Source organism: Temnothorax americanus, unplaced genomic scaffold, assembly GCF_048541705.1.
Source record: "Temnothorax americanus isolate GAGA-0224 unplaced genomic scaffold, ASM4854170v1 Scaffold2, whole genome shotgun sequence".
Classification (NCBI taxonomy): Eukaryota; Metazoa; Arthropoda; class Insecta; order Hymenoptera; family Formicidae; genus Temnothorax; species Temnothorax americanus.
In genome coordinates this window covers 9,176,422-9,191,630 of record NW_027509338.1, presented here as the reverse complement: position 1 = coordinate 9,191,630, position 15,209 = coordinate 9,176,422, and the positions used below count along the sequence as shown (strand labels likewise).

Below are 15,209 nucleotides of genomic sequence, written 5' to 3'. Positions count from 1 at the left end.
TATGATTTGTGGCGGTCTCTCGATACTTCTGATGGCGACTACGCTCAGGATGACTCTATTAGCTGGACTTTACACGAAGCCGCCTCCGGAGGCATTTGCGCGCTCGCAGCCACCCTTTGTTTTTCTTGTTAATGATACAGGAGATATACCACTTGAGGACTAAAGTCTGTTTTGGTCACGTCGTTGTATAGATTTCAACGAGAATGCAACACGCACATATTATGGTGTCAGACAATAGAATTTTGCATAAAGTATAGATAATTTATCATATTGTATAATAAAAAATCAAGAAATAATATGAACTACGATTCTGTTAATTATAAGAAAATTTGACTTTGTCTACTTATTATCGATTAAAATATTGATTAAAATGAAATAGTATATGCGTTTCTCTCTCATATATTACATACATATGTTTTTATCCTTTATTTCCAAATAAAATAGTAAAAAAAGCCAAAGCACATTTTAAGGGTATTTTAATGAACGCAAGAGACACGCGATGCAACTTCTCGACAGCGAACACCAGATGAAAATTGTCGGCTTTGCGCGACTTAATCGGCCCATTAGCTTGACGATTAGTAAATCTAACGTGGTTAATTAAGATCTTATGTCGATCGATTTACGATCGTCGGATGTGCAATAATTAAAAAGCCATAAAAGCTCTAGATTTCCATGGCGCCGTACGTCTGCGGTAAAACGTTCATTAAAACAGCAAAATTATAGGTGCGAGGAATAAATTGGCCAATGCGCGATCGTGCCTGTCCGCTCAGTGCGTTAAAAACTCAACTATCATATCATATATACATCTACCCGACATGCGTATTAAGATATCTTAGAGCGGGCAATTAGACGTTTAAGATAATGGCGCAAGCAGAGCAATTATTAGAGATCTATGAAATAATATAATTTAAAATGCGGTTTGCTTTTCTTTCCCAAGAATTGAACATTTGAACAATACAATGCGTATTTGATGCAACATCCACGCGTAGATTTATAAATACGCATAGATTAAATATATTATATAAATTTTTTGATCCCGATAAACAGGATGCCAACGTAAAACACGTTGCATTAAATAACTTCGATAAAATGGCATCTTATTTTCAGAATTTTGATATCATTAAAATTCTTACTTTTTCTCAAAGAGTTTGATTACTCCTGATACAGTTAAGAAGTCTGACGATTAAATGCAAAAAAATAGTGGTCCAAAGATTAGGTATACCAATTTCACGTTTTCGTTCGAATTTAAGTTGATAATACTTTTCGACGGAACTTTCGAGCTACATCCATATTAAGAAGAGAAGCGTGTTTTTTTTTTTACTACAGCAAGATGCCTAAAACATGCAGATCCGATGCCGAATATGCTAAAAGCATGCTTGCATCATTATTTCATAACGTATTAATTCGGATTCCCCCTATTTGGAATATGTTGTTATCTTAAACCTTTCAATCCTGGAGTAAAGTAAGATTTCGAGTCGGCAGAGTTTGACGATCGAATCGTCGGTTAGGACGAAACGGAAAGTAATGAGAAGACCACTTAGCACAACGCAATACGGTTACACATCACGCTTGTTAAGGTAACGCGAGATTAAGGGAGAAGAAATTGAAGAGACGTTCTGGCCAATTTAAATATATATTGTTGGCCCCGGTTTAATTAAGCCTACTTAATTTTCTCGAAGGGTCCACGCCAATGCTCCTCGTAATTAGTACGGGCGCGCATGCCGGCTCCACGGTCTCGTCTCGGTTCGCCCTCTTTTGTTTTCTCTCTTATTCCTCCGCATTAGCCTCACCTGTATCTTCGACTCCCCCCCCCCAATATCACCCTCCTCTCACCACGACGGATTCGCCAGCCCCTCCGCCCGACGAGAAGAGAGCATCAACGAGTCACTCTTACTTTGCACTTTTGGGACAGGCTTTGTGCGTTGTGCGAGCCTTCTTACGTTATTAACTCTTTACCGTGCCATTCTTTTTTGCGGATAAATTATTATATTTGCCGAAAGAGCAAAAGAGAGAGAAAGAGAGAGGGGGAGGAGAGTATATATCGCGTAAAAAATATTTTAATATGTTTCACAGAATATTGATATAATGAAGAAAGTGGCGTCGCACCAATCTCGTTCGCGGCATGACGCTGTGTATTGATGCCCGTGCATGATAATTAACGACACGTTAAGTAGTTATCGAGGGTTCGTACACGTGACACTTCGATTGACGTCATCCGACAAGCGGAAACAAAAAATCAATGTAAGAAGAAATACGTGAAACATACTTTTCATCTCTTCTCTCTCTTATTCTCCTTATAAAAACATTAAGTAATAGCACTTATATCGCGCTCTTGAGTTTCTCTAAGAAGTATTTTCTCGTTGCATTTGACGAATGAAAAACAGCGAAGAATTAACGCTGCTGAGAAAAACGCAGAACAATATGTAAACAATAATAATGCGGAAAGATAAAGGAATGTTTTTAATAATAATAGATTGTGTTAATAACGCATCGTATTAATATAATATTAATATTTTAATCATTTATCATTCTAAAAAATAAAAATTTGATATTAATTAAATAAATAGATTTTTCATCGACAAAGAGCATTACAAGACAAAGATAGATGCGTAACATTGTAAAGTCTATTAAAATTATTGCATTCGCTGTGTTTGATTTATTATTCTATTTTGCCGATAACAAGACTTATCAACCTGAAATTTATTTGGGAACTGACTACCTGATACAAAATGTATATTACGTTGATCATTAAAAATGGATATCTAGTTAAATTTAATACTCTTGTACAATATATATATATGCTTGCGTAACTGAAACCAATCAGTAGCATTTAGGGAACTGTAATTGGGATATTCTCGTAGCGGCTAATGAGAGCATTTGTAAAATCGGGACGTTTTTACTGCATATAATTTTTAATAAAGAATAAAAATCGAATTTAATCATGCGTCTCAAAGTCTATTTAGTCCATGGACTTGTATAGAACACACAAAATATTTTTCTCAACGTATATCTTTAAATTACTTCATAGCAGAAATGTTGCAAATTTATCGGTATTAAAAAAAACTTGCGCATAATATAACAATTTTTACAAAAAACAAACGATTTTGGTATTTTTAAAAATCTAAATTATTCAAGACAATGTACAACGTTATACAAGTAAAGACCTTTTATATTCATAATTTTTTCTTTCATGATTACTCGAATGACAGTGTGCACGTGGCACGTGATACCCATCACTCGACTCGCAGCTCGCGTCAAAAATACCGCAGGCAGTATACGCATAACAATAGTAGTCAATTGGAGGCCCGTAGAGAGCGATTGTCCCCTAACACACCCTCGATGTGATGCTGCGACGTACGCTATTTTTCTATAGCTCGCCGTTATTCTTCTGGCATATGCTTGCACGTTCCCCCTCGTGCAGGGGATCACCAGCTACATTCCCACCCGAGGATTTAAAGTGGTCTCGGAAGATAATCTGGCTAGTTAAACCTCTGGTAAACATGATCAAAACATCAGATCGTGCGAGCCGACGTTTGCTGCTTTTCCATAAAAATAAGCTCTTTGCTTCTCGTGTGTTTGCCTTTCGCACAGTAAAAATAATTAATGACTGTAAGGAAATCGGTGCAGCAAAAAATCATACGTAAATTCGCGAAAGAAAGATTGATCATTATTTCGTGGGAAATTACAGAGACTACATAAAACGAAATATAACGACAAATACGAATTAAACCTATATCTGTTTATCAACTTTGTTGGTTTAAAATAATGCTATCAAGTAGCTAAATTGTAATAATTTTACAGAATATCCTACATGTCTAATATAATATTTCATCAAAACACTATTTAAATATATATTTTTTTCAAGTGTTGTTTTATCAATTAATACGTAAAAATTCTGTTCCAAGAAAATTCAAAATTGTAAAAAAGATTATAGAAAAAAGTTATTACGTATTGAGAAGATTAAGAAATGGATTTTTATAAGAAAGAAGCATCAAGCTTCCGTGAAAAGTCAAACTTTTTTACGCATACACACAAATAACAAGATCAATTTTTTAGCAACTTAAATAACTTGATAATAGCAATATTATCGAATCCTAAATGTATATAAGACGTTAGATACTCGTTGAATTTGCAGACCATTGGATTCACATAAATTCTCAGCTCGTACACATTCGCCTTAACGCGGATATTAACTGTTCTTAAGGTAAATTTCACATCAAAATTAAGCACGCCTCATTATCGCACGTAATATATTCCCGCATTCTCGGCTCCATTCCTCCTAGTGTCGGATATTAATAATCGAACCGTCCGACACGAGCAGTCGTGTAGATGTAACCGACAACACACATATTATGCCATTATCCCTCGCATGCACAGTAACGCACATTAACGGGTGGCAATAAATTCATGATCTGCACCCACCATATGTAAATCGGGTAATGTCATTATGGCCAGATTACACGCGGTGATCTCTATCATACTATGTGCATTTCCCATCGTAGCGGCTCTTTGGTAGGGTGCTTTTTTTCGCGGGGGCGAGTGGCTTATTAAAAAGCAGGGTGTCGCCCTTCGGGTGTCCATGGGGTTCGAAAGACCAACGCTTTATTAGTTTATTTATCGTGTGTTGCGCTGCTGCATTCGGTCGACTAAAGATTACGCGGATTTTGATTGGCTCCGGGACTAAAGCCCACGTAAATCCTACGCGTGCCTCATAATATATTGCGAACGGCGAGCGATTGGCTTCCACGATGACGAAGACGTATGATTAGAGAATTGCTAGCTTCTCAATTTGTTAAGAATGATTTATGGTTAAAAGAACGTATTTCGAAAAACAATAATTTATTATAAATAAGGCTATAGTTCATTAGTTGATACGAGAATAGACGACTAAAATATTAGAATGCTTAAATAAAATGTAAAATAACTTACAAAAGTCAAGTAATATTTCATAAGAGAGAATCGGAAAGTTTCGTATCTAGAAAAATATGTCAAATATATCTATTTTTTCGTATGAAAGTAATAAATATAATATAAAATAAATATTATAATTATTAGAAAATGAAGACATCTCTTGATGGGTTTAATAAATATTGTATTATCTTATCTTGTTTTTTCACTTACAAGATTTAAAATTAATTTTTTTGTATTAAACTTCTTCAAGCTCAAGAAAGTATAAAGGGAGGTAAGGCCGAGATCAGGCCCTTATACAGGGAGGCCTAACAAGGTCCAATACTTTTCCCATCTTGCAACCAGTGGCAATATATTAAAGTCTAAAGCACGGGGGGCCTCCGCATTGTTGCCGCCTGTCTCCCCATGTACCTGGCAAACTTTTGTCTCGATCTTCGATATATACGGAAGACCTCGCGGCATATCGACTCTCTATTCTTCGATCGATGCTAAAGATCGCGAGCATGCACGTTACTTCTTTTTCAAGATAAAACAAAATAAAGCGATACAAGAAATGACAAAAAATTGATTTATCTGTATTTTCTCGTTCGAAGATCTACAAACAAGAGAGATATTTTCTTAACGCGATTAATAATAAAGATAATTCTGAATTCTGAAAGTAATATATATAGATTAATTTATATCAAATATCCTAAAGTCATCAAATATTTTTTTAACTAGAGATTTATCAGCCAATTTAAAATCAACCGCAATTCATATAAATATTTTCTTTACGATATGTGAAAAACGAAGGTAAAAATATAATAATTTTATTTTACGTAAGAGCAGTGGCGATGTGTCGCGATTAAAACGCGGTATGATCGCGTCGATTACTTGAACGGTCGGTTAATGAAGCGATGGCCGCAATCAGCCAAGACTCTCGGCATCGAAAATCAAACGCGTGTATTTTAAACATCGTACCAGGTAGATCTCGTATCTTGCTCCGATGCAAATTCGATGAATTCTACAGAATGCGTTGCACACTAAAGATCGCAAATTCAGTGCGGGGCCAATGAAACAGTCGGAGTGGTTAATTGCGCAAAAAGTCCAAAAAATAGAGAGCCAATGATACCTGAACGGAGGAAGGATGGAACAAGAAGATGTGAGGAAAGAACAAGGCTGAAAAAGAAGGAAAAGATTTTAGAATAGCGACGAAGACGAAACGTTTAAAACTATTGGAAATTTATAATTTTATCTTTTGCAATTGCAAATTTGTTAGATTTTTATCTATATGGTTACATTTAGCGTAAAATTCAGTTATCTATATCTCAACATATAATTATATTTACAAGCCTTATATTAAAATAACGAATCTCAGAATTTAGATAGAAATGTGAATAAGAATCGATTAAAAATAAAGTCAATTTTTAATTTGCCCTGAACCTTTTAACATATTCTCCGAAATTAGAATTTCTTTTCAATGTTTGATAAATAAAACAATTGAACAACAAGAAACATTTACCAAATTAGATAAAGCTGTGACAAATATCAGAATATCTATCACCAATTGGATAATTATGAAATTCAAGATTTTTTGTCATGATTGAAACGTGCTTCAAAAAGTCACGTCTTCAACGAGTCGAATGAAGTCAGCAAGAAGAAGCGACGTGAGACCAACGTTAACCAGCGCGTTACTCATCCCAATACCGACGCGCTGCGCCCATAAAATTTGTTTGCATTCTCTCGAAAAAAGAAGCTACCGTGCGGAGAGCGTCGAAGATAGTCACGTCGACGAGAGAGGAAGAGGAAGATGCAAGAGAGAGGAGGGGCCAGCAAGGGGAGACAAACGGCGAAAAACAAAGATGGGGCCGAAAATGCACATCGGGCTGCGGCGGGGGAAGAGCAAAGGTAGGGTGAACGCAAAAAAAAACCCGAAGAAGAAGAAGAAGAAGGGAGGAGATGGAGAACGGTTTCACGAAGAGTCGGGTTGGCTAACGGATGATTTAATTAAGAGAGGCACAAATTACAGGCCCGCTGGATGCTAATGCCCATTCACGCTCGGCTCGGTAGAAGCTCCTTAATTAGACGCTCTTGATTCATTGAGAAATTAAGCCCTGACGGATGATGGCGCGGCTACCAGACGTCCCCGCGTGGTTTTTTTCAGCTTCCAGCGCGCGAGTGTAATCGCTCTGCGGACCCTGTTTCTTAATGTTGCTCGCCTAGTTGACCTTTCTGCGTACGCATGTCAAAAAAATTATATGACAACCCTCTATCCTAATTACTTTGCTGCTAAATCGTATCATATTTCACAGGAAGCTGCAGAAAGCGTTAGTTCAAAGAATAAAAACACGCTCACAAATCTTAAGCGAAAAATAGAAGAAGAAAATGCTCTTCGTTTCTTTTATTTTTCTAAGCGAGATGAGAAATTATGAATCGAAGAAGATAAATCTTGGCGCACGTTAACAAATGGCGACAGTTCTTGCGTAATTCCGCAAACAGATCCCATGGATTTTGGGGCAGATGACGATGTTTACAAGATTAATCTCACGCGACTCGAGATATTCGATATCGCGTGTTGTTTTCGGATCGATCATGATGAAATTGGAGAAGCGACAGATTTACTTTCATCTGTGATATTCAATGAAGATCGTCCTTCGTATTTTCTATGTAAATATGTCATTCCTAAATATTGTAAAATTATGTAGAGAGAAAAGCATCTTTTGTATGTCCCTTTGCATTAACAATTTCAAAAAAGAAGGATTACTCATACACTTATAAAATTTACAGAAAAATCGAAATTACATATTCGGGATATATAGAAACACGAAGTATCTGGTCAAAATTGATAAAATCCATATTTGGTCCATACTGATAATATCCATTAAAGACATTTAACGCTGATTATATTTGTCTTTCCTTCCTTTTTATTCTACTCGGACATTTCTGGAAGAGAGAGTATACTGAATTAAAGTCCGCATGTGTTAATTAAATATCACAGGAGTAATATGCTCTTTTTACGCGCGTTCTCCTTAAACCTTATCCGCATATATCAAACATATGAGATCGTGTTATGAACTTTATTGCGCGTTTCTTAAAAGCGTGCATCCATTAAAACCAGTATATTTTATCGTCGGTCAAAATCAGTCCCGCGCATGTAAGCGTATCGTCACTCCGCGCGTTGATGCAGCTCGCGTATTAATTATACAATTAAAGCTTAAAGATTCACGCTGGTCGCGCTCTCGCGCGGTACTTATCGCCAACTTCATTTCAGGGAAAATATAAATGCACGAACGCGTTCCATTTATGTTACCGTGCTTCTGCGCTAACGAAAGAGAGCACTTAATAAAACGAAGATATTATGCAGCGCGATTACCGGACGGTTAAAAGTTAAAACAGTCGCTACCGCACAATCGTAATGTAAAATACTTACAGTAAAATACTTTTGAAATTTTAACAAATCAGCAGTCAGATACTTATATTTTATTTATTATCTCAATCGCAAAAAAAAAATAAAACAGGAGAGAGTTAAACAGCTGTTTTTAACTTCACCTTTTTTTACAAGCCTTTATAACTACTCGACGGTATTGACAAATATTTTCATCACACTGCATTTATTTATTCGTAAAACAAAACCTAACCATTCTGGAGATAAAAGTATCAACAAATAACTTGCGATAAAGAATTTCAAAGACGATTGAATTTATGTGTTTCGAAAGAAAGCATGATTGAAAAGTAACACGATCTACAGAATTAATTTCAGATCCGGATTTATTAATGACAAAAAATGTAATACTCAAAACGTCGAGTATTAAATCGACAAATGGATTTTAAAGAACCTAGTCATCATAGTAATCAGTCAGTATAATCATTTTTCGCTGCGACGGATACTCCGGAGGGAGAAAGTCGTGACGAGCTGAGCGTAGCGATCCGGTGGCGAGTGCGTTAATTAGTGGGATGCTCACGCGAGCGGGCAATTAAAACAACATCTTCATTATTAGGTGTATATACCGTACTCGATGGTCCGGCTCTTACAACGAGGGACGACTGAGGCAAGAGAGCCGGTAGTCCATAAACGGAATAACTCGGTAAGCCGTGCTACCGCCTCGTTACCGTCGCGTTATCGCGATCACTGACCAGACCGGGATTACTTAACGCCATTTTCATCCTGCCAGAGGAATAAATATGTTTTCATAATTGGACGAACGTCGACCGAACTGGCGGTGCCGCGCTAAAAAGGATATGGCTCTGTCGTCTTGGAGAAAAAAAACACACGCCCCACGATGCTAATTGTTTTGTTAGTACCAGCCGCGGGATTCTCACACCTGATTTATTTATCGAAGTGTGGGGGATAATTAAAAAGGTACATACGGATAAAAAAAGAACACAGATGCAACGAATATTTACTATATAAAGCGATTAGTGCATTACGTCTCGACAATGTACAAGACTTTTGAGACACGTTAGTGTAATAAGAGAAATAATAATTTATTTTCGGATTTAAGTTTTGCGACATACCTTTTTCCCATTCTCTTCCTTCTGCCATCGTAATATCTCCAAACTCAATTTTCTTATGGCGTAATTTTCTTTCTTGACAAAAATATCAAGGATGAACGACAAAGATTCCCATTCGCATCTACTTAATATTTTTCGGAGAAAGATTCTACACAGAACTTTATGCCGTATATCTCCATAACGATCGTATCATCAAATAAAATCTCAGAATAATAATGGAAATTGCGAGATAGCCGACCAGCCAGACAGCCAGTCTCGAAAGAAATGTAGAAATAAATGGATACGCCAAATACGCGAAAAAGGGGCGTAGAAGTTAACGACGTTAGCGGCAGCGTTGCGACGCGTATATTTTATTATTTAATTTCAGCCGGCAAGGCGTTATGAGACATGAAAAAAGTCTTGGGCGATATTGTAGGTGGATTTCCAAGCGAGAACACGCCCCTGGTGCCCCGCGTCCTACCACCGGGCCCTGCTGGCGCACCACCGCCTCCACCTCGCCTCGCGCCTTCGCGCGCTGGCGGGCGACCGCCGCGCGCGGTGACATTATTATTCGTTATGAACGGGTTTACGAGGCCGCAAATCATAGCCATGTTCATATTTCGAACGGCCGCTCTCCTCGTTATTCAGTTTAATGGCGGTGGTATTTGAATTCCCGATCCCGCCCGCTGCCCCCTTTGCCGCAGCCAACGCTGCCGCTCCTCAGTCCCCTCGGCATCTTTTGCCACCCGTCGCAGCCGCACATCACGTAGCGACATTACAATGTTAACTTGATGATATTTTGAATATTCTTAACCTCATACTCGAGACGTTTCGCGTTCAACATGAAAATTTTTTTTTAAATATAATTATACTAGCAAGTGTCTCACTTTCACGCCTCGAAAAATAACAGTACAATTATAAAACGCATTTCTGGGCCTAATTCGTTTTATAATTAACATTAGAAAAAATCGCGATTTATGTAATTTGAATGGCAAAAGTTAAATACAAAAATACCTAATGCTGTCCTGCTTTTTAAATAAAAACAGCTATATAAATTAAATTCATATACCATGTATATCATAAATTAATAAAGCTAATTCACGTCGCATCAGTTTTCTGAATTTCTAGGGATCAAATTACACGTGATCTTCAGAAAAGAGCCGCGCGGCTCTTTTGGAAAAACAAGCACGCGCAAAGGTGCCGACGATGGTCGCTAAGTAGTTTTCCTTTTCGCTAGGACCTTCTCGAGATGTTTAGGCAATGTCGTCGGGAATTTCTACACCTGGTGTCAAGAAAGGATTGGAGCGACACGATGTTTCCTGTCGTCGCTCAGGGGTTCGCATTTATCTAACAATAAAACAACAACCCAGACTTAACCGCCGTCATGACTTAAACCGCACGCGGGCGACGCGAAGCCATGGATCTGTGGTCTCAATTGTAGGTATATATACGAAACCAGAATATAGGTTCTCTGTGGCTTGAATTGTATTAATACAACTTACTGCATTGTCAGTTAAGTAGAGATAAATTTAACTTGATAGATAAATGCGTCTATACAATGTTTCGTTCGTTTTATATAAATGTTGCATGTTTAATGTTTAAGTAATTTTCCCCTGGAAATATTCGACAAGATAGCGATCGCGTTTCACAATGTCGTAGACTTATTCTCTTTCGCGCGTGTTTGCACGATCATTAAGGAACCCCAAAGACTCAACGTCAACAACCGACGGGCAATGTTCCGCAGTAAATTCGGAACGTGCGCGTGTCGCCGTGCGAAAATTAAAGATCATAAATCATGCATGAGTTTCGCATCGGCGGCCCATGAATATTAATGAAAATCATTGCGTCGTTTACAGGCCTATTAATCCGAGGGTTAAAATATTCCGTCTTCAGTGGTGTTTTATCGGTCGCTGCTCCACGCGGGAGCTCCACTCTCGGGCGGCGCAACGATGAGACGGTCGAAGGGAAGGGGGGAAGGGAAAAGGGGGGAGACGTTATTAGTCCTATCGATCATCCGACGCGAGGACCGACACCCTTTTTGGACCCTTTACGTGCCGCGCGTAGCTTAGCCGATCACGTTTAGCACTGCGCGTGTTTTCTTGCTTGCGATCGCTTTCGTGATTCATTGCCAATCATTCATTGATTACAGGGTCGACGTTCGTAATATGCCCGATATAATACTAATTGATAGAATTGATAGGATACACATGCTGATCCCATTACTTTTTTTATAAATGCATTAGCAAATTAACACGCCGCAACTTGTAAAGAAATTAAATGGCTGGTACAATTTCTATTAAGCCTGTATAACTAGAATAAATTTCAACGCATACAAAAAGTTTAAAGAGAGTAATTATTTAATAATTTTTATTCAAGAGACAATAAAATAAGGTATAAGATTCTTTTCATAAAACATCGATAAATTGAATCAGGTGTGAATTCATGAATGGACGGTCTATCTTTTGACATCGGGTCGAAGATAGACTGTATGCGTTTAATTTGTTCATCGCCGCGACAATATATGCAGACCCGCGACGTGGGCGATCGTGAGAGATTCACGGCCGTCGATCACCGAGAATCGCCAATATTTTGGCAACAAACCGGAGGGAGGCTAAGACCACCCGCGAGGAAGCCCCTCGATTTCGAGATCGATCGATCTTCCTCGCTCGAAATATACGCGGAGCGTCTGACAGAGTGGACGGCCGTAAACCGAGCGGCGCGATACTTTAATGGACTCCGGGAAAATCTATCGGGAGCAATACCGGACGAATCTCGATGCGCTTACACCGCGTTTTAGCGTAATTCGCCGATTCCTGTGCAAACGCGTATTCCGATATTCCGATCGGCCGACGCGGCTCGGGCTCGACGCGAACGGAGGCCGGACTACGGTCATCCCGCGGGATACGCGGAGGTCCCGAGGTTCGGGACTTATCCCCGGGACAACGTGGATTTCCTTGCGACCGAACGCTTTATCCCCCAACGTGAGTGTCGCGGGGGAGGAAAGAGAAGCCAGGCGCCCCATGTAAATCCGCGAATACGTACGCGGACGGGCGCACTTGCGTTAAACAATGGCTTTTGTTTCGCTAGAAATGCTGCGAGCCACCGAGAAAAAGGCTTGCAGCCACCGATACATCGGGAACCTTAGATTTTCCGCGCAATACGGTAAGCTTGGGGTGTACCTTTTTATACGCGAGTCGGTACATTCTTTAGAATCGTCGCCGATAAGATTAGCTTTTGAAGATCGGCGTTATATTCGTGTGCAAAGACAATATTAAATGTAAAATAATGTCAAATAACAATATTTATGTGTGAAGATAACATTCAATGTAAAATAATGTAAAATGATAATATTCGGGGATGTAAAGACAATATTAAATGTAAAATAACAATATATTATGTCACATTATTCTGTATTGAGGTGTATCTCACCAAGATACACGCTGGTTTTTACCTCACAATTTAGTTTAATATTATAGCAAGTCAGCTATTAATCAGATCAATTGGAAAATTATAGAGTAAGACTCACCACTGTGCTGTGATGCGAATGAAGCGGCTATCTAGTAAAACACAGGAATCTGAAAAAAATATAAACATATTTGAAGATATATTATTACTGTATTGATGTGTATATCACCAGAATATACGCTGGTTTTTACCTCGCAATATTAGTTTAACGATAATAGCAAGACAGCTATTAATCAGATCAATTAAAAAATTATGGAGTAAGACTCACCACCGTGTTGTGAAGTAAATAAAGCGCCCATCCAAATACAACCAGACCATCCAAATAGAACACAATCTGAAAAAAATATAGACATATTTGAAGATATATTATTACTATACATATACAGAATCTCTTAAATTTTTGAATAAGTTAAAAATTTTATGAATAATTGAATCTTGCAAAATCTCTTTTTTCCTCTTATCTTAACTACAAACAAATAAAGTTACAAATCTCACATAAATTTATTTTTACTTTTACACTAACATTTAATCATTATATTTTTTAATGTTTTCATATAGCCAAAAATAGGGAAAATAAAAAGAGATGCATAATATATTCCTCAAATTTAATATATATATATATATATATATATATATATATATATATTAAACAATCTATTAAATAATTAAAATTTGAAATAAAAATGCAAATAGATGGTGCATTATATATGCAATAAAATTGCAAATAGATTTTGCGGATAATGCAAAATAGATATTTTCATAGATTATCAAATAATTTATTTAATTAATTCGTAGTGAAGTAATATTAATGTGGCGAAACAACTGTTCGTTCGCGAATACGACGATAACATTCTCGTACACAAAATGATAATCGATCAATAAAATAAATAAATGAATTTACTCACCAGAATCGATCGTCCCTGCCGTTTTAACTTTTTCGTCTCGCTCCGATTTTACAGTACGAATACACGCCACTTGACCCGCTCGCTCACACGAACACGAACACGCGGTGCCTAATGTCGGACATTGAATCGATCCGGCGATTACCTGTTCACAATTATCCGGCACTCCCGATTCGCGCGAATAACAACATGGAGAACGCTCGATTGCATGTTCAGGACACTCCCGACATTACGCACTTTGAGCTGCGTTCGAAAACGTCACCCGCGTGCACACGAGTATACTCCCTTCTCTTTCTATCTCAGCGAGTTAGAAGGAGAAAGGAGTATACCCGGGTGTACCCCAACGCAGCGAAACTCGGAATACCGTAAGCGAGCGACAATCACATGGCAAAAATTAACACGTTGCTGAGATCGTCCGACGATCACATCACAATGATGCCCGACAACGAGAGTCGACAATTACGATGCCATATTATTTCGATAGACGCCGACTCGACGCGACGACGGCGGCGGCGGCGGCGGCGGCGGCGATAAGCGAACACCGGTTGTACATATATACAAGGACGAATGATTATACGCTCTCCGTTGGCGATCGTTAGCTCCATATCGTTGGCTTCGACGCTTCCAACGCTCGTTCGCACGCGAGATTCACCGTTGACGAGTAAAGACACGAAAAAGATACGCGGCGCGATCTCGATTATTCCACACCGAACGACCGTTACGCGACGCGAGCTAGCTGAAGGTGGCTACGTGAAATTCGGCGCGTCGTATGTCGTATATAGCCAACCCAACGCCACGGTCGCGCGACTTCACGCTATAGCTTTCCTCCGCGAATCTAGTGACATGCATACATCATATACTTTACGCGAGAGATCTTACGATTAATGACGCCGACGCGTATTACTATAGAAGCACTTGCGATCGGACGATCTTATTAGTCTTCTTACGTTCGACGATGACCTCTACCATCATTTCGCTAAACAACTCGACGAGACGCCGCAAAAACACTCGCGTGTACCGAAAGATAAAACATTTCGGTTACATATCGCTCGTTTCGATGCTTCCGACGCTCGTTCGCACACGAGATTCGAGATTCACCGTTGACGAATGCGCAATTTCGATTATATTCCACCGATCGACCGTTACGCGACGCGAGCTAGCTGAAGGTGGCCGTGAAATTCGGTGCGTCGTATAGCCAACGGCCAACGCCAACGGTCGCGCGACGTTCACGCTATAGCTTTCCTCCGCGAATCTAATTACGTACGTACATTACACATACCTTGCGCCGCGAGAGATCTTACGATTAATGACGCGTATTACTAGTAGCGACGATCTTATTACGTTCGACGATGAGTATACCATTAGGATATCATTACTTCGGTAAACAACAACTCGACGAGACGCCGCAAAAACACTCGTGTGTACCGAAAGATAAAAATATATGTCAATTACACGTCGCCTGCT

At 38.8% G+C, this 15,209-nt stretch overlaps 1 long non-coding RNA gene across 1 annotated transcript in view; it reads right to left on the bottom strand.

Annotated features, from left to right (window-relative positions):
• The window catches only part of LOC143897140 (uncharacterized), a 164,407-nt gene extending 150,237 nt beyond the window's left edge, over nucleotides 1–14,170 (bottom strand). The window contains exons 1-3 of the long non-coding RNA XR_013256858.1: nucleotides 13,749–14,170; nucleotides 13,112–13,177; nucleotides 12,905–12,953 (exon numbers count right to left, since the gene is read on the bottom strand). This is a non-coding gene — a long non-coding RNA (uncharacterized LOC143897140). The remainder of the gene's footprint in view (nucleotides 1–12,904; nucleotides 12,954–13,111; nucleotides 13,178–13,748) is intronic.
• Nucleotides 14,171–15,209: the final 1,039 nt, after the last annotated feature.